This window comes from Scyliorhinus canicula, chromosome 15 (genome assembly GCF_902713615.1).
Source record: "Scyliorhinus canicula chromosome 15, sScyCan1.1, whole genome shotgun sequence".
In the NCBI taxonomy this organism is placed as follows: domain Eukaryota; kingdom Metazoa; phylum Chordata; class Chondrichthyes; order Carcharhiniformes; family Scyliorhinidae; genus Scyliorhinus; species Scyliorhinus canicula.
In genome coordinates this window covers 141,492,553-141,513,329 of record NC_052160.1, presented here as the reverse complement: position 1 = coordinate 141,513,329, position 20,777 = coordinate 141,492,553, and the positions used below count along the sequence as shown (strand labels likewise).

General features: G+C 44.4%; 1 protein-coding gene across 7 annotated transcripts in view; it reads left to right on the top strand.

Moving 5' to 3' along the window:
• Positions 1 to 20,777, top strand: part of LOC119978753 (plasma membrane calcium-transporting ATPase 1-like) — a 277,686-nt gene that overhangs the window by 65,749 nt on the left and 191,160 nt on the right. The window contains exon 1 of one of the 7 annotated variants that reach the window (XM_038820608.1): positions 15,689 to 15,862. The exons of the other annotated variants lie outside the window; for them this stretch is intronic. The gene's annotated coding sequence lies outside the window, so the exon portion shown is untranslated. Of the gene's footprint in view, positions 1 to 15,688; positions 15,863 to 20,777 lie in introns of those variants that run through there. 7 annotated transcript variants of the gene reach the window in all.

Genomic DNA, 20,777 nt, shown 5'->3' with positions numbered 1-20,777 from the left:
AGAGACAAACCCAATGGCCCTTTTCGAGATGGATCGAAGGAGGTCATTGGCCCCTTTTCCAGCATTTTGTTTCCGATCCTGGGTGGACATCACATCTGCTAACTTTCTTCTCCGTGCTCTCTGGTCAGCCCACCTTGGTCAGCCAGGATGGTTTCCTCTTGCAATCGCTCAGGAAGAACATTTTCTGCTGTTTCCTGACAGACCGGAGGAGAAAGTGCAAGGAAAGATCGCTGAACCGGGGGCGGGGAAAAGAACGAGAGGGGGAATGGGTGCTGGTCTGTCTGCTCTGATATCTCAAGTGACATGGGAGGGGCCCAAATGTGATGTTGGGGGAATGGGCTGGAGATGGGCTTCCAGGACAATAGATTTTAATGAGGGAAAGGGGGGGGGGGTCTGAGGATTCTGAAGCGTGACAAAAACGGATTAACCAAACTGCAAAATGAGCGAAGGTAGAGGTGGAACCTGCGGCCTCGGTGCAGATCCTCGTTCATGTTTGTCGGCTATTTGCAGCCCACCCAAAACTGCTGAACAGTCACTTGATGAGGTCCCTCCGATGGAAACATGCCCTCTCCACAACAGATGGGCATTTTAGATTTTCATGTGAATCGAATGGGTGCCAGGTCGCAGCGTGAAAGTGGAAGTGGCGGCCACATCGAGCTCTGCCATCTGGAAAGAGACGCCAATGGCTAAATTCAGCCCCAGGCATCTTTTATGCAGCAGCCACCATGGCATTAAACAATCAATGATTACCAAAGTGATCGTCCTCACTCAGATTTTTATTGATTGCCAAAGAAAACTTGGAAAGAATGAGATGGTCAACAGAGAAAATGTGTATGCACATCAGCTGCTAACGAGCTAATTAAAATACAGTCAGCAATGACGTTGGGGAGCAGTCGAGAAGCTGCATGAGCCATGCATTCCTAATTACGCTTCATAAACTTTTTATTGCTTTTTCCACTTGCTTATTTCACCGCTCTGTCAGGTAGGATTCTTGAGAAATTTCTGAAAAACGTTTTAAAAGTCAGAACTGTACATCTTGCGTTTGAATGTTGGCAGAATTTAATGTAAGGGGATTGCTTACAATTTTTAAATGAGTTCCATTTTTCCTGAGTCCATTGCTCTGAAACCTTGGAATTAATGATCCTGGGCCATTTGTGTCATGTGCTCCACTTGGTTGCATTTGTTCCGAATTTTTGTTTCCATAGTTGTGCTATAATTTGCTTTGACTCATCCCAACACTGCTCGTCTGTTTGTTTGTATTTTACTCACTTATGGATCATTGACTCGTCCAACTCTTGTTTCTATTTAAAGCACACTGGGGTTAGAGGAAGGCTATTGTATAAAGTGACATAATTTAAAAAAAAAACGTTCCATGTCCTTCCAGTCAGATGAGCATCTTTTTTTTAAGAGAAACCTGTCTCTGCCTTGAACTTTTATATTTAATGCGAGTGGCACTTTAGATCAAACTTTTTTTTATAGATGAAATGAAAATCGCTTATTGTCACGAGTAGGCTTCAAATGAAGTTACTGTGAAAAGCCCCTAGTCGCCACATTCCGGCGCCTGTTCGGGGAGGCTGTTACGGGAATTGAACCGTGCTACTGGCTTGCCTTGGTCTGCTTTCAAAGCCAGCGATTTAGCCCTGTGAGCTAAACAGCCCCGGGGCGGCATTCTCCCCTGCCCGGCGGGGCTGGGGGTCCCGGCGTAGGGGAGTGTTGCCAACCACTCCGGCGTCGGGCCTCCCCAAAGGTGCGGAATTCTCCGCACCTTTGGGGGCTAGGCCCGCGCCGGAGCGGTTGGCACCACGCCGACTGGCGCCAAAACCGGCACCAGCGGCCCTTCAGGCCCGGCGCCGGGGCTGGCCGAAAGGCCTTCGCCAGTTCACGCATGCGCCGGTGATGACGTCAGCGGCAGCTGGGGGATTCTCTTCTGCCTCTGCCATGGCGGAGTCCGTGGCGGCGTCGGAAGAGAAGGAGTGCCCCCACGGCACTGGCCCGCCTCCCGATCGGTGGGCACCGATCGCGGGCCTGGCCACCGTGGGGGCACCCCCCGGGGTCCAATCGCCCCGCGGGCCCCCCCCCCCAGGACCCCGGGGGCCCGCTCACGCCACCGATCCCGCCGCCACCAGAGGTGGTTCAAACCTCGCCGGCGGGAGAGGCCTCCCAGCGGTGGGACTTCAGCCCATCGCGGGCCGGAGAATCGCCGCAGGGGCCCTCGCCGATCGGAGCGGACGTCACGCCGATCGGCGGGGCATGATTCCCGCCCCCGTCAATTCCCGGGTGGCGGAGAATTTCTGCCACGGCGGGGGCGGGAGTTTCGGCGGCCCCAGACGATTCTCCGACCCTGCTGGGGGTCGGAGAATTTCGCCCCCTATGTGTGTTGAACAATTGCAGAGGTTGCACCAGATCCTGTATTTACCCCTTCTTTCCCATGTACTTGAAGTGGTTTTGTTTGAGAATGTGGCACTTGGTTTTAATTTTGTGAATAAACGTGAAACTCTCATTATGGTGGACAAAGAGGTGAATTAAATGTGGAATTTAGAATTCAGTGGATTGTTTTTTTAACTCGAGAGTTTTCACAAAAATTTAAGCACCCTTGGTGATTGCTCTGCCTTGCTTACAAGTTGAACAGTCACAGCAATAGAAAAGTTTCCACATGGTTTGATCACCACCGAACTGTAGGCCACTTCAGGAGAGGTCTATATGTTTAACCTAATTACTTTGAAATATTTTGGTGAAATTATATATTTGTGAATTTTATGAAGTTATATAATTGACAACACAGAGCATGAAAAATGAATCGAACATTGTGAGACTGACCTCAACAGTCTGATCACCCGTTAGCACGTGGCTTTCAATAACGCGTTGAAATGAGTCTCATTTGGTTACAGAAGCAGAGAACCAGAAGCAGACGGTGATTTTTGAACTTTTCTTTTGAGAAATCCTTGCAAATGCTCAAACTTCTGAGAGGCAGAGTTGGTTACTAGAGTAGTTGCCAAGTTTTCCCAACGCCAGACACGAGCCATTCTTTAAGTGAAAGTCAGGAACATGTCCTCTTACTCTTTTTGCTGTACTTCAACGTGCTCTGCAAATCTGATAGACTGGTTTGCATTTTAATCCTTATTTATTGCATGGAAGTTGAAGAAGTCTTTACTCCCAGAGCAGTCATAATCCTAGGTTTGGGCCGATTCATTTGTGAGATGAACTTTGTTTGCAGTCCGGACTCTCATTTTCTGACTTTAGTGACAAGGTAATCAATTGTAAGCTTACTGGCGGCCTCAATGCTGAATGTTACAAGAGACCTTTACAGTCATTCATATTATAACTAATAAGAATCTGAAGTAATTCAGAGCTATAAATTTCATAAAAGAGCGGTGCTCTTCAAACAGAAACACATGTAAAAATTGTATTTGGATAGTAAATTTAAAAACATTAATTTACAGGATGTGGGCATCGCTGGTTAGGTCAGCATTTATTGCCCTTGAGAAAGTGGTGGTGAACGGCCTTCTTGAATTGCTGCAGTTATCGTGATGCAGGTAACCTACAGTGCTGTTATGGAGGGAGCAGGATTTTGACCCAGCGACAGTAAAGGAGCAGTGATTATATTTCCAAGTCAGGATGGTGAGGTTCCCATGTGTTTGCTGCCCTCATCTTTCTAGATGGTAGCGGTCATGGGTTTGGAAGGTGCTGCCTAAGGAAACTTGGTGAGTTCCTGCAGTGCATCCTGTAGATGATACACACGGATGCCACTGTGCGTCGGGAGGTGGATGGAGTGAATATTAGTCGATACGGTGCCAATCAAGTGGGCTGCTTTGTCCTGGATGGTGTTGAGCTTCTAGGGTGCTGTAGGAGCTGCACATCCAAGCAAGTGGAGAGTATTCCATCATACTCCTGACTTATGCCTTGTAGATGGTGTCGGGGTGTCCGCAAGTGAGCTACTCACTGCAGGATTCCTTTGACCTCCTGTAAGTACAGTATTTGTATGGCTAGTTTAGTTGAGTTTCTGGTCAGTGGTAACCCCAGGATGTTGAGGGTTACAAAGAACAAAGAAAATTACAGCACAGGAATAGGCCCTTCGGCCCTCCCAGCCTGTGCCGATCCAGATCCTTTATCTAAACCTGTCGCCTATTTTCCAAGGATCTACTTCCCTCTGTTCCCCGCCCGTTCATATATCTGTCTAGATCAGGGGTGGGCAAACTACGGCCCGCGGGCCGCATGCGGCCCGCCAAAGGTATTTCTGCGGCCCACCAAGTCATTAAAAAAAAAAAAAAAAATTTTTTTAAAAAAATTTTTTTTTTTTTTTTTTTTAAATTTTTTTTTTAAGGTTAATGGGGGGGGGGCTGTTGGGTTACTTACTGGTATAGGGTGGATACGTTGACTTGAGTAGGGTGATCATTGCTCGGCACAACGTCGAGGGCCGAAGGGCCTGTTCTGTGCTGTACTGTTCTATGTTCTATATGAGGCGCCCAGAATCATAACCGGGTGAAGTAATTATTTTACTTAATATACTATGCGGCCCTTTGTGAATTGTGAATTTCTGAATGTGGCCCTTGCACGGAAAAGTTTGCCCACCCCTGGTCTAGATGCATCTTAAAATGATGCTATCGTGCCCGCCTCTACCACCTCTGCTGGCAAAGCATTCCAGGCAACCACCACCCTCTGCGTAAAAAACTTTCCACGCACATCTCCCTTAAACTTTCCCCCTCTCACCTTGAAATCGTGACCCCTTGTAATTGACACCCCCACTCTTGGAAAAAGCTTGTTGCTATCCACCCTGTCCATACCTCTCATAATTTTGTAGACCTCAATCAGGTTCCCCCCCATAACCTCTGTCTTTCCAACGAAAACAATCCTAATCTACTCAACCTTTCTTCATAGCTAGCACCCTCCATACCAGGCAACATCCTGGTGAACCTCCTCTGCACCCTTTAATTGTTAAAATATTAAAACTTACTCTTCAGGAAGGGTTTTAATTTGGTGAAGAATATTTCATTTCAACCACATTAGTTCAACATGTTTTACAGACAGCAGTTCTCTTTGAACTTTCTTGATACGACTTTTAGTGACTACGTGATAGTTGTATAGCTTGCAAGGGCAATAACGTGTTAAATGTGAAGCAAGTGATCGGAATATTTCAGCGTTTAATGCAATTGATCCATATAATAAAGGTAACACTGTCAAGGTTTCGCTTTTGTGTGCTGATGCCCCGCTCTCCAGCCCCAGCACATAGGTCAAGGTTGGGCACAGAAAATGTTGTGTGTTTGGACTTCAGGGTGGGCAATGTGTGCAAGGGGAAACCGGGCAGAAACCCTTTAGTTAACTCACCAGTTGGTGTTGCACCCTCCACATCTGGGTGTTTTCACTGATAGCAACAAACAAGCCATCTCCTCGCTCAAGATGAGTGAGAAGGTCCGAGGAAGGAGGGAATAGGGAATCTGGTCTTTAGTCCCTGATTGGCAGGCTGCTCAGTGGATCTGGCAACCCAATTTTCAGGTGAGATCAGGCAGGTGGAGCACAGGAACTCCATACATTGTGGTTCTTGCCAAAACACCAGTTGACTGCATGGTGCCATATCTCGGTTTAACCCTCGCACAGGTTATTTCTCTCCAAGTTGTTACGTCAAAATCGCAAATCAAAGAAAATGTGACTTGCGTCAGACCCGAGTCCAAGTATTTGGCTCGAGTTACAGCTCTCTTGGTCACTCTGAGAAACAAAGCTACAGAAGTACAAAGAACAAAGAGAAATTACAGCACAGGAACTGGCCCTCCGGCCCTCCAAGTCTGCGCCGATCCAGATCCTCTATCTAAAACTGTTGCCTATTTTCTAAGGATCTGTATCTCTCTGCTCCCTGCCCATTCATGTATCTGTCTAGATGCATCTAAAATGGTGCTATCGTGCCCGTCTCTACCACCTCCGCCGCAATGCGTTCCAGGCACCCACCACCCTCTGCGTATATTTGACGCATATCTCCCTTAAACTTTTCCCCTCTCACCTTGAACTTGTGACCCCTAGTGATTGAGTCCCTCACTCTGGGGGGGAAAAAACTTCTTGCTATCCACCCTGTCCATACCTCTCATGATTTTGTGGACCTCAATGAGGTCCCCCCTCCACCTCCGTCTTTCTAATGAAAATTATCCTAATCTACTCAACCTTTCTTCATGGCTAGCGCCCTCCATACCAGGCAACATCCTGGTGAACCTCCTCTGCACCTTCTCCAAAGCATCCACAAGTACTTTTCATTCATTGGCAACAATGGAAATAATACTCCTCATGTACAGATATCTGACTTCTTAGCGTTTGTAACTGATTCCTTATGATAGGAGTAACAGCTATAATTTACCATGGGTTTAATCCCACTCCATTGCTGCCAAACTAGGATACGCTAGTGCCTTTGTGATAAATGATCTCGAGTAATGCTTTTAAAGCCAGCTCAATTTATTGCAGTTGGAACACGGTGGAGTTTATATCAGTGACTTCCGGCTTCTAGTTTAAAGCTAGACTCCATTCTTCGGACCACTCTGGATTTTCACAGAACCCGCAGACATTTGAGGCTAAGGAGTGGTGACGAGTAACTCAAATCCAGCCTCCGTGCAACTCCTTCAGCTTCTGATTTATCGAGTTAGATTTCACCCGTGTGTTGTGTTGCCCCACCCATCCTGCGGGGGAGGCCGTTTCCATGGGGTGAAATACTTCAGTTTGCAATTTTTAACAGAAATTTATTTGACACTTGTGTTAAATCAGGACTCGTACTGCACTGTTTTTAAAGGCTCGAGCAATGCAGTACAGGTGCTCCGTTGCCTAACATCTACATTTCAACATCTCCTGCTGTCTTGCGTACCAGTACCGAAGGTCTGGGGGCTTACGGTTGTGATGTAGAATGAAGGTAAGTTGGATGTTGTTCAGGAAGTGATTACAATATTGATCACGCAAGCAAACCTGTCACCTGAAGCTTGTTTTCTAGCTGAGCATTTTTGTCGTTTTGTTTTGTAGGCGTGGTCCCCAACAGCAGTGGGGTGTATTTTTCGTAGAATCGTAGAATTTACAGTGCACAAGGAGGCCATTCGGCCCATCGAGTCTGCACCGGCCCTTGAAAAGAGCACCCTACCCAAGCCCACACCCTATCCCCGTAACCTAGTAATCCCACCTAACCTTTTTAAATATTTTTATTGTCACAAGTAGGCTTGTACTAACACTGCAATGAAGTTACTGTGAAAAGCCCCTGGTCACCACATTCCGGCGCTTGTTCGGTAAGGACAATTTATCATGGCCAATCCACCTAACCTGCACATCTTTGGACTGTGGGAGGAAACTTGAGCACTCGGAGGAAACCCACGCAGACACGGGGAGAACGTGCAGACTTCACACAGACAGTGACCCAAGTCAGGAATCGAACCTGGGACCCTGGAGTGCTTACCACTGTGCTACCGTGCCGCCCCGCTGTGCTCCTGCACCGCCCCGCTGTGCTACCGTGCTGCCATTTTTTACCGTTGCGATCTGACGTGTAGCAGATGCTCAAACTGTTAAGGTACCAAAGTTCATTAAAGTGAGGAGGAGAGGAAAGAAAAGTACAATTACATAGCGTGTTTGAAACCCTGAGTATTGGGTTGTGTAGTGGCCAATTTGCAGACTGCAGTGAGATAAATGACCAGATAGTGGGTAATAAACGGTGGCACAATGGTTAGCTCTGTGGCATCACAGCGCCGAGGTCCCAGGTTCGATCCCGGCTCTGGGTCACTGACCGTGTGGAGTTTGCACATTCTCCCCATGTTTGCGTGGGTTTCGCCCCCACAACCCAAAGATGTGCAGGCTAGGTGGATTGGCCATGCTAAATTGCCCCTTAATTGGAAAAAAAATGAATTGGGTACTCTAAATTTATTTTTAAAAACGTTTGCCAGGGCATTGAGGTACGGTCCCTTCTTCTCTTTAAATCGTGGGTTTTTTTTTTGTTGCAACTTTTAGCATTTAAAAACAAAAATGGTAATTATGTTTTAAGTGCTAGAAAATTATTGCTAGTTTTTGCTCGGTGTGTTAACGGTCCCTTATTTGCCTTTGGCTGCCTATTAGCGCTAGAATTCAGTTGTTGACCAGCCATTCCATTCTTGCTGTACCTTCCAGGAATTATGCATTAAAGCCCAAGAGAAATCTATGCTTGTGAATTAGTATTCAGCACCTTGCTGGTGATTCTAAAACAGTTTTGAATGGGAGTACTATACTCATTTTTTACGACTTAAAAAAAAAATTTGACATTCACATTATTATTTTAAAAAGAAATTAAAGAAGATTAGTTCTATTGTAGAGCCCATTTCTTGTACCATTGCACATCAGTGAGTTTTTATCCCAACTCTTTTGAATCTTTTGCATGGCTGCAAGGTGGAAACTGGTTCGCAACTATGGCTACAGCCTCCAAAATATCCACTTCTAGACTACAAATGTCAGGACACATGTATTACACTTGAGTAAGGTTGCCAACTGTGATTTAAGTGTACTTCTGGAGATTCCATCTCCTGAATTGCCTCCATGTGTCGGCCAACACTTCCATCCTTATGACACACTGCCTTCACATGCAATTGGAAAGCAAAAAGATTCACTACCCAGCTATGCAATTGGATTGTGATTGACTCGTCAGCCAAAAACAGCCCACACCCCCTCCCCATTTTCAATATTTTAATGTCTGGCAAAGAGACTAAGGAATGCAAAGGAAATGGCAAAACAAAAAGAAGGTTTTTTTTAATGCTTTGATAATTCTTCTCCCCCAGGATTGCACACAGCAGCATCCTGGAGATTGATCTTCAACTTTCCGGAGACTCCAGGCCAATTCTGGAGAGTTGTCAAACTGGCACTTGGGTCAAAATTAGCACTCACGCTTGCTTAATGTTTCGGGCTGCAGGTAGATGAATGTTGTAGTGACTATAACATGCATCTAGCTTGGAGTTTTAAATGTCAGGCAGGATGCCTCATAACTTCTGTGTTTGGAAACTATCTCCACAACTTACTGCTATGCTAATATTGACACCGCAATGCTGTGTTGTAGCATTGAGCATTATAAATATGCCAGGAATTTTCTTAGTGTTCATAAGATATAGGAGCAGAATTAGGCCATTTGGCCCATCGAGTCGGCTCCACCATTCTATCATGGCTGATATGTTCCTCATCTGAGCCAGATTGCAAAATCAGCCAGAGCATTTTCTAGAACATGTGACCTAGGAGCAGGAGGAGGCAATTTAGCCTCCCGAGTCTAAAGATCGATGTAGTGAGAAGCACACTTTGCGAAATAACAAATACACGATGCTTATTCATGACATTTCACTCGTGCATTCCAAATGGGCATTCGCACATGGGTGCGCTCTCTTGATCAACTTTATGGAGGCATCAGCCTCAAGTGTAAATCACTGATGGGAAATGAAAAGCAATATTTTGTTAAAGGGAATCGTGAGGGAAGTTCTGACATCACCTCTGTTTGCGAACTCCTGGAACTTTCCTGTTCAGCTCTTTTAAATGCAGGGCTGTTCCTTTTAAAAACAGATGATATAAACTGTAGGGAAAGGTCGTCTAACATGGAACTCATTGGGTTTTTCTGATGATTCACATCCGCACACGAGAAAACGTTTACAAGATTAAACACTTTCCACATGGGGAACTTTTATTGGTCTTTGGAGTTTTTGTGGAGGGTAGGGGAATCGCATAACTCAGACAGCTGTTGCCATGCTGAGAGTGATCTATCTCTTTCTATTCGTGACACATAGCAAGCACCTGAGGAGCAAAGGAAAATTACCTTTATGTGTCTTAGAATTTTAACCTTTTACCATGGTGATCGTATCCCTACCTTCTACTGTATCTCTTATAGCCCACACCTGCTCTGTATAGTTGTACTAAAAGAAACATGTCAAATCACAGTCAGTGTCATCAACCATGAGCTAGAGCAAGTCCAATGCCTCATTTCTTCTCAACGAGTGAAAAATCCGATGCTGGTGGTTTATTACATTTTATTTGTTGAATCTAGTGGATAGTTTGCCTTTCCCTTGTTCTAAAGTCTCAACATTGATCTGTGCTCTGCTGTTAAACCGCTCCTCACTTAAAAGATATGTTGAGCTTTTAGTGGCCCAGGGGCCTGTTCTACCCAACATTTGCCCTGAGTGACTACGGCTCAATAATAATCTTTATTAGTGTGGCAAGTAGGCTTACATTAACACTGCAATTAAGTTACTGTGAAAATCCTCTAATCGCCACATTCCAGCACAGGGAGAATTCAGAATGTCCAATTCACCAAACAAGCACGTCTTTTGTGACTTGTAGGAGGAAACCGGAGCACCCGGAGGAAAGCCACGCAGACACGGGGAGAACGTGCAGACTCTGCACAGACAGTGACCCAAGCTGGGAATTGATCCTGGGACCCTGGCGCTGTGAAGCAACAGCGCTTCATTGGTTGTAAAGCATTTGCGGATGTCATGACGTTGTGAAATGTGCTGAATAAATATGCTTTCTGTTCATGTTAATTTTACAGATCGATATTTTTGTGTGTGAAAGTCATTAATCAATTAGTTTGTGGGTCAGAATTTGAAATGTAATGCTGCTTTAGATACTGCATTACATGTAACTTGCATTATTTTACAAGCTTTCATTTAATTTACAATACTTTTCAGCAGTAACCAATGGGCCCGTTTTCACGAGTTAAACATTGATGAATCTATCTCGCAACTTTAGTAGTTCGCCAGCTTTTAAATTAAACTTAATTCCCATACCAGGCAATGTGTCCCCTTTGCAAATGGGTGGTTGTTGTGTCCGTTTTGGTGGAGTGGGGATTTGAAATATTGACAGGTGACCTTTTTTTACGCTCCAGGCTCCTTTTGTTTAAAAAAAAACAGTGAGAATGTTGGGGAACATCACTGTGTTTACTTGAATATTAGTCTTCAAAAGGAGGCATTAAATATGCAGATTGAGTGTTGCAAACTCTGAATATGTCGTCATAATTTCTGTCTGAAATGTCCACTCCAATGTGCAGAATTGAGCAGCCCCATCAGTTTCTGACGCTACTTACAATTGCTTCTTCAGAGAGATCGGTAAAGAATTAACATGTAATCGTCTTTTCCACTTCAACCTGCAGCCAACGTTGCTGTAGTAAGAGGGAAAAATAAGCCACCTGCTTTTGACTGAAGTTTTTTCCGACTTTAGCAGCTTAATTCATTCTTCATGGAGTATGGATGTTGATGGCAACTGCTGTTAAACTCTGGTCCTATATAACACACACAACATTTCAGAAGCATTTACATGAGCAAGTGAAGTGCCACAGCATATAAGGCTATGGACCAAGTGCTGGGATTAGAATAAATGGGTGCTTGATGGCTGTCGCAGAAACGAAGGGCCTCTTTGTGTGCTGCAAAGCTCTTGTGGCTCTATGACCAGCATTTGTTGCCCATCCCTAATTGCCCTTGAGGAGGTTGTGGTGAACTGCTGAAATCTTTGTGGAGCTGGTACCTTGACCATGCTGTTGGGTAGTGAGTTCAGAATCTTGACCCAGCAAATGTAAAGAAACAGCCATATATCTCCAGGTCAGGGTGATGTCTGACATGGAGGCCGATATGATCTCTCTCTCGACTGGTAATAATCTAACAGAAATTCAAACGCCTAGCTATTAGCTGAAAGAACTATTCAGCAAATTTCATATTTTAAACAAAAAATCTTTACTGTGCAAATGTTTTTCAAAAAACAAATGCTGTTAAATTTCGTAATGAAGTTTTGAATCCATTTCTACGTTTTATTGAGAGACCCGCTTATACAGTTACAGAATCTTTAGGTTTCATTCACTTCTCCAAGGCATACCATAGCTCTCCGAAATTCCTTTTGATACACAGAGAATGCCTGTAATGTTGAAGAGTATGAGATTTCTTAGGATCTTTCCACGAGCATTTGACTGCGTGGCCCTCTACGTCTCTCGATCTCACAACTACGAACTCCCCAAGTCTCGCATGGGCCTTGCTGCCTTCCTGCTCAGCGAGTAAAATCATCAGAAAGCACCCTTGCTGTGATAGCCCTCTGCGATGGTGCAGCTGGTTTGCAGCTCTGGGCAGATTCTTGCTCTGCTTTCATCAAACTGCAGCTGCAAATAAGCTGACTGGCTGTTTGAGAGGAAAACACCCAAATAAAATCCTAAAACAAAGCGGTACATCTGTGTGTCTACCCCCACCGCAGCCAGACGTTCCAGGGATGTTCTCAATAGAAGTTTAAACTAATTATGTTTCTTCCATCAAAACAACCCACTGAGCCTGAGATTCACCAGGATAATTCATATATGTAATGGGGATATCTTCTATCTTGCTAAACTCACTGGTTCCAACAAGAAGTCCATTGTTTACAATTTGCTTTCAGAGTTTCTTTGATCTGGGGAAACTAAATGAGCAATTGAAATTGCCCCGGTTTACACTCTGCTTCAAAGTCTCTTTTAAGATTCCTTAAGTCAAGCTGCCACCTCCAGGGAGCTCCGGTGTAGCCTAATATAGTATCATCCTAGATGTGAATTCCACTGACCGTCATCCCAGTAACACGATAGGAATTCCCTTTTCGAACTGCTTTTATCCCAGGTCTGTTTGATTTGTACTTAATTCAGGGTTGTTTAACCAGCTTCTCAACCAGGTGTTTCCATTTATTTCCATTTTAAAATGGTAATTTTCCACAAAACTGAAAGATCTATTGGAAAAATTATGAATGATATAAAACACAGATATCTGCAACAGGAAGAACTTGCCACTGACGGTGTTGCCATGTGTCTGCAGTCTTTGACATTCTAGGGGGTAGAGGTCACCTATTTGGGGTGGGTAGAGGAGACCGATTTGGGAGGTGCCGTCGAAGAAGTTTTGCCAAATTGCTGAAGTGCATCTTGTGTCTAGCACAATAAAATCAAAGCAACGACAGGATTGGGAATTCCATATCCCTTCCAATCTTTAGCAAGAACGGAGGAAATTGCATTTCCCAAATAAAATTTGTTAACACTACAATTTTGAAGCCTAAATTGCTGAAGGAAGCAGGTGGATTAATGACTCTTCACCCTAGCCATCTCTCAGTGAGCGAAGCTGTCGGTAACGTAACTTAGATTTAATTTGAATGAGTTATACTGTAGTTATTCAGTTCTTGCTGCAGATGTATACGTCCTCCTCTTTCAACCTGTGGAACGGCCAGCCAAGCTGCAGCGCAAATTGAAAGAGGAATTGTAATGCACTTGCCACGTTGCTGTTGGGTGTCAAGAAATAGAAACACAAAATGCCAGGTGGTGGGGGCAGGGGAATGGATGAAGTAGGGAAAGCAGAAGTTAGAGACCCAAGTCCATAAGATATAGAGGCAGAATTAGGCCATCGGCCCATCGAGTCTGCTCCGCCGTTCGATCATGGCTGATATATTCCTCATCCCCATTCTCCTGCCTACTCCCCTTCATCCCTGATTGATCCCCTTATAGCTCAGGGCTAAATCGCTGGCTTTGAAAGCAGACCAAGGCAGGCCAGCAGCACGGTTCAATTCCCGTAACAGCCTCCCCAAACAGGCGCCGGAATGTGGCGACTAGGAGCTTTTCACAGTAACTTCATTGAAGCCTACTCGTGACAATAAGCGATTTTCATTTTTCATTAATCAAGAAATCCCCTTATTGATCAAGATTATTGCTCACACGTGACGCCGCTCCATACAAACATGTTTTAGTAACTCATGATGATATACTGATCCTAGTGAAAAGTGTGCTAGAACGAGATTCAACTTTCAGGACATGGTCCAGCTTCAACCATGGCGCACTGGTAACATTCTTACTATTAAATCAAAGGGTTAAGTGGAAATTCCACTCCAGAAACTTGCACATAAAGAAATCTCCCCCGTCACTCCAGCTCGGAATGAGTGCTGCAGCTATGAAGTTGTTGGCTTTCAGATCAGTGTTACAACAAGGCCACGTTTACCTCTGGAATTGATGTAAATGATCCCATGGTAGTATTTTGAAGAAAGACTTTAGGATTCCTCCCAGTGACCTCAGCCAATGGATATCCCTCAACCTCCGTAATTAGAAAGCAGATAACCTGATCATTGCTGTTTATGGGATCTTACTGTGCAAAAACTTGCTGCTACCTTCACTACTGCGTAGCAATGTCTGCTCTTTCTGGGTTGTTAGCTGCTACCTTCACTACTGCGTAGCAATGTCTGCTCTTTCTGGGTTGTTAGCTGGCGATAAATCTTGCTTTGATTAACTTTCAGGCTGTGACATTCCCCATGATTTCTCACAAAACCTCCCTGTCCTTTGACCAAAATCTATCGATTCAATGTAGACCGCCCCCCTCAGTTGATTTCATTACTTCAGTATGGTCCTAATTCCTCCTACCTTAATGATAATCTTTATTGTCAAAGTAGGCTTACATTGCAATGAAGTTACTGTGAAAATCCCCTAGTCGCCACATTCCGGCACGTCACATTAGAATCAGGTGGCACGGTAGCACAGTGCTTACCACTGTTGCTCCCCAGCGCCAGGGATCCTTGTTTGATTCCTGGCTTGGGTCACTGTCTGTGCGGAGTCTGCATGTTCTCTCCGAGTCTGCGTGGGTTTCCTCCGGGTGCTCCGGTTTCCTCCCACAAGTCCCGAAAGACGTGCTGTTGGGTGAATTGGAAATTCTGAATTCTCCCTCTGTGTACCTGAACAGGCGCCAGAGTGTGGCGACTAGGGGATTTTCACAGGAGCTTCATTGCAGTGTTAATTTAAGCCTACTTGTGACAATAAGAGATTATTGTTATTATTATTAGAAAGAGCAGCAATGTGCATATACATCCACTGTAACAGCATCCCTGAGCGCAGTTTCTGATATTCGAGGTAAAGGATTTGTTATCGGAACTCTTTCACGATTCCAGTCAACCACAATATTAATGACGGAGAGTAATGACTTGAAAATGTTAATGTAAGCAGTTGTATTCTTCAGCTACTGTAAATAATCTGCCCTAAGAGCCTGTTAGTTTCTTCTGCCTCAAGTAATTGTTAGCATCTGGTTGAACGGCAAAGAATGTCAGTACTCTGCTCTTTCCCCCCCCCCCCCGAAGAATTCATTGCAGCAAGCGCACAGCTCGGAACTGGAATTGCGTTCCTGTTTCAAAGCAGCGCTTGGAAGAATGCTCTTTTTAGTATTCTCCGAAAACGTACTGAAGATCTGTTTCTGCTCGTCACCAGTTTGACTGATCTGACAATGGAAAATTTCCCTGTTTCGAGATGAAGGGCCCCTATGTCCAGAACTACGCCGCCTTAGTGCAGGCATGCAGGAAACCAAAACTAGTCGCTTACTTGAAAGATGAAATACAATTGCTCGGAAACCAGCCTGGTGGGGGTGGGTGGGTTGCAAGGGGCGGAATCTCTTCACATTAGTGACTTTGTAGGAAATCCACCCACACCCTACCACAGGGGCGCCTCCCAGTATCGGAGAGAGAGAGAGAGCTATTCATTAAACAGCCCAATGTTACTATTCCACAGATCGCAATCACTACTGTTGCTTGGCGGGTTTTCCAGAACATATGTTTAACATTCCTTGCGACGTAGCACAACTTAACCCAGTCATCAACCTTCTAATGGCCATAATGTGACAATTATTGCTCTTGCTGACCAATTTTAGTCTCTGTGGTTGTTTGAAGAAGATATTTGGCCGCTCTTCTCACTGAAGTGTAAGCTCTGTTTGCGTTGGGGAAAGCTGTGTGAGCTCTGTGTTTGCGTTGGGGAAAATTGTATCAAATCGGATAAAAGCTTGAAGCATTGCAGATACCATTCACTTAATCCAGAAATTCCAGTTCCTGCGCACGTTGTCGTCCGTCATAAATTTATTGACTTTTGAAGTTTGTTTCAAAGGCTGGTGATCCAAAATATGTGAGTGTTTTATAGTTTGTAAAGGGATTTCTCGAACTGCCTTAACTGTTAATCAAAGATTCCGTTTTAGATCTCTGAAAAGCATCTGTGAACTTCAATGCTGAGGCAAATTCAAAAATGGCTAAATTGATCTGAGTGTCAATATTTTAGATGGTTAGTTTTCTTTCAAGAAACTTTTGAAACTGAGAAGTGGTTAGTTAACTTGTTATATTGTCAAGTGCTGGTGTATAGAATGCAGTTTATATTATGATTACTTGACTGAATTGGCTGCTGTTTTTAATTCCATTGTATATTCTAATCCAGATTCGGTTGACCCTTCTGGTCGAGGTATGGTTGGATTGAGTAAATTGCTGTGGGCTTAAATCATGCATTTCCATTTGAATATAAAGTCTTCCCTGAAAGCAACAGGTGTTTAAATAAGCCATTTTACGTGCATTTCACTTTCTAGATTATTTTGACACTGGCTGTGGTTAATTGGATCTAAAACTGCTGGTACATTGCAGTTGGGGGAAATGATCATGCCTCCTTTATCAGGACACTGGTCATAACAACTTAATGCCGAGCCCTTTGCTGTGAATCATAATGCTTGACCTGGTAATTGGTTATTCATTTTAGTAGTGAAGTGGTGGCATGTGTTTATATAAAGTTACTGACGTTTGCACCACAGATAGAGACTCTTTTGTTTTTGATTCTTTCCCACTTCCGTCACCATCATCTTGGCCTGCCTTGATTTATCTTGTTAGATGAGCTGATTATGTATTATCTGGAATGGGAAGTCCTGCAACTTGGCACATGATCTCCTACTTCATGAAATGAAATGAAAATGAAAATCGCTTATTGTCACGAGTAGGCTTCAATGAAGTTACTGTAAAAAGCCCCTAGTCGCCACATTCCACCGCCTGTCTGGGGAGGCTGGTACGGGAATCGAACCGTGCTGCTGGCCTGCTTGGTCTGCTTTAAAAGCCAGCGATTTAGCCCAGTGAGCTAAACCAGTGAGTTTAAAGCGTAAAAACCTCAATTCCATTACGTATGCGCGATGTCCAACCAAGTAGGTTCAGCAGCTTGTTTTGCAGCGTTCAATTTTAATGCATTTAAAAAGCTAAAAATTAGGGCGGCGCAGTGGTTAGCACTGTTGCCTTCGGTGCTGAGGAGCCGGGTTCGATCCCGGCCCCGGGTCACTGTCCGTGTGGAGTTTGCACATTCTCCCCATGTCCGCGTGGGTCTCGCCCCCACAACCCAAAAGATGTGCTGGGTAGGTGGATTGGACACACTAAATTGCCCCTCAATTGGGGAAAAAAAGGATATTGGATACTCTAAATTTATTTTTTATAATTATTTCTTTTAGTGCCATGTTCCATTGCCCAGAATTGATTACAGTGGACATTTTCATCTTTGTCAAGAGAACATACAGAATTTTGTTTGTGTGATGGGAATGCTGAAAGGTCCTTTACATATGGCTATAGCAATCAATACCACTACCTTTTGGGGGTTTTCTCCAAAAGTACGCATCGGAACAATTACTGAGCAAATTTTAAATGCGTGAGGCATTGCTGTGGAATGGACACTGTTGTTTAAAATGGTGGTTTGCATCAGGGCAAAGAATGATTTCAAAAAGTATGGCATCGTGTGTACTTTTGAACAGAAGGACTGTGATAAAATTAAAGAGAATAACGTTGGCACAGAAGGTTTGAGCGGTCTGTCAGGCTGAAAAGTGGATAAATCTCCAGGGCCAGATGAAATGTATTGCAGGCTGTTGAATGAGGCAAGGGAGGAAATAGCAGGGGCGCTGGCAATAATTTTCAATTCCTGTCTAGTCACAGGAGAGGTGCTGGAGGCCTGGGGATAGCCAATGTGGTGCCGTTAGTCAAGAAGGGATGAACCAGGAAACTACAGGTCAGTCAGTCTAACCTCAGTGATGGGGCAACTATTGGAAGCAATTCTGAGAGAGAATTAATCTGCCTTTGGAGAGGCAGGGATTAATCGAGAACAGTCACAATGGTTTTGTTGAGGGAAGTCGTGTCTGACCAACTTGACTGAATTTTCTGAAGAGGTGACCAGGTGTGTAGGTGAGGGAAATGCAGTTGACGTCATCTACTTGGACTTCAGCAAGGCTTTTGATAAGGTCCCACATGGGGTCTGATAGCGAAGGTAAGAGCCCATTGGATCCAAGGAAATGTAGAGAATTGGATCCGTAATTGGCTGAGTGGCAGGGAGCAGAGGGTGATGGTCGAGGGGTGTTTTTCCGACCAGAAGTTGGTGTCCATTGGGGTCCCGCAGAGATCAGTGTTTGGGGCCCTTGCTGTTTGTGGTTTATGTAAATAATTTAGACATGTATGTAGGAGGGTTGATCAGTAGGTTTGTGGATTATACGAAAATTGGTGGGGAGGATAGCCGAAATTTACAGGTGGATATAGATGGGCTGGTCAGATGGGCTGATCAGTGGCAAAAGGAATATAATCTGGATAAGTGTGAAGTGATGAACTTGGGCAGGAGAAACAAGGTAAGGGAATACATGATAAACAGCAGGACCTAGGGAACACAAGGATCAGAGGAACCTTGGTGTGCATATATACCAGTCCCTTCAAGGTAGCAGGCAGGTGGATACAATGGTTAAGATGCATATTTAGATTTATTGTCACGTGTACCATGGCACATGAAAAGTATTGTTCTGCGTAACTTCCAGGCAGATCATTCCACACATGAAACACATAGGACACAAGATAAATACACAATGTAAATATATAGACATGGGCATTGGCTGAAGCATACAAAGTATAGTACGGTGTACTTGCCTTTAGTAGCTGAGGCATAGAGTTTAAGAGCAGGGAGGATTTGCTGGAATTGTATAAAACGCTGGTTAGGCCACAATTAGAATGTGTGTGTAGTTCTGTTGGCACTGGAAAGGGTACAGAGAAGATTTACCAAATGTTGCCTGGGCTGGAGAATTTTACCTATGAAGAGGGATTGGATAGACTGGGATTGTTTTCCTTGGAGCAGAGGAGGCTGAGGGGGGGCATGATTGAGATGTATGAAATTATGAGGGGCACAGATAGAGTAGACAGGAAGAAACGTTTCCCCTTGATGGAGGGGTTGATGACCAGGGGGCATAGATTTAAGGTATGGGGTAGGAGATTTAGAGGGGGGGGGACTTCTTTAGCATTGGCAGACAAACGTATGTAAGAGACGCTAAAGACCGTTGAATAAACCGTTCCCTTGTCATTACCGTACACAACCCAGAAACTCTACAGGTCCCTCTCGGATAGTCAAGAGACACAGCCTTTCAAACATCAAAAGATGAGAAATCTGGTGCTTTCATAGAACCTATTTTATCTGTTGGGAGGATTGTTTCTCCACAGATATTGGATGTGGCCTGCACACCATTCCTATGGTGTAAAATTAATCCAAGGATTATGCCGGGATTTATTTTTGCAGTGGTTAATCTGGGAGTAATTGCAGTGTAATGGAGTTAGAGATGTGAAATGTCCTATCCTAGATGGACACTTGTGACTTTTTATTCTGCTTTGTGATAAACATTACCTAGCTTCAATGTTTCCTATTGTATTGCCCCTGCACAAGCTGAATTGCTGCAGGACAGAATGGAGAGGAGTGCACCTCGAGCCTAACAAAAACATCAACCTGCGTGTCCCCCGAATCGTTTGAACGCACCCTATTCGGGAGACATAATATAATGTGAATTGTGTAAACTTTTAATACGCGGCTATGAATTCATTGAACCAAGAACAATACAGCACAGGAACAGGCCCTTCGGCCCTCCAAGCCAGCGCCGACCATGGTATCTGCCTAAACTAAAACTGTCTGCACTTACGGTGTCCGTATCCTTCCATTCCCACCTTATTCGCATATTTGTCTAGATGTCCCTTAAATGCCGCTATCGGACCACCTCCCCAGGCAGCACGTTCCATATATTTATCACCCTCTGTGTAGAAAAAAAAACTTGCTTCGCACATCAGTTCTAAACTTTTCCCCGCGCACTTTAAACCTATGTCCCCTAATACTTGACTCTCCCACCCAAGGAAAGAGCATCTGACTATCCACTCTGTCCATGCCATTCATAATCTTGTAGCCCTCTATCAGGTCGCCTCTCAACTTCCAGTGAAAACAGACCGAGTTTCTCTAACCTCTCCTCATAGCTAATGCCCTCCATACCAGGCAACATCCTAGTGAACCGCTTCTGTACCCTCTCCAAAGCATCCACATCCTTCTGGTAGTGTGGCGACCAGAATTATACAATATATTCCTAATAAGGCCTAACTAAGGTCCTGTACAGCTGCAACATGACTTGCCAATGTTTATATTCAGTGCCCTGACCGATTAAGGCCAGCATGCTGAATGCCTTCTTGACCACCGTATCCACATACATTGCCACTTTCAGTGATCGGTGGACATGCCCAGATCTCTCTGCCTCTCAGTACTCGCAAGAGTTCTACCATTTATTGTGTAATTCCTACAAGCATTGGACCTGCCAAAGTGCATTACCTCACACTTGTCCGGATTAAACCCCTGTCTGCCATTTCTCCGCCCAAGACTCCAACCAGTTTATACCCTGCTGTATCCTCTGACAACTCTCTTCACTATCTGCAACTCCGCCAATTTTTGTGTTGTCTGCGAACTTACTAATCAGACCAGCTACATTTTCTTTCAAATCGTTTATATATGCGCTTTTATTCCATTGCCGTGTCAACTAAAGTCAGTCGTGAGACATGGCCATAGCAGAGTTTTAAAATTGAAATTCTGTGACGAAAGATTCATTGCATATGTCTGCAGTCTTTGTCAGATTTGCCTGCTCAAATCTAATTGCTACTTATGAATATAACTAAAATAAATTGAAGTTGAGACTAATAAATGGTACAGTTTTAAATGGTGCAAAAGTGGAGATCTAGGTGTGTAGACACAA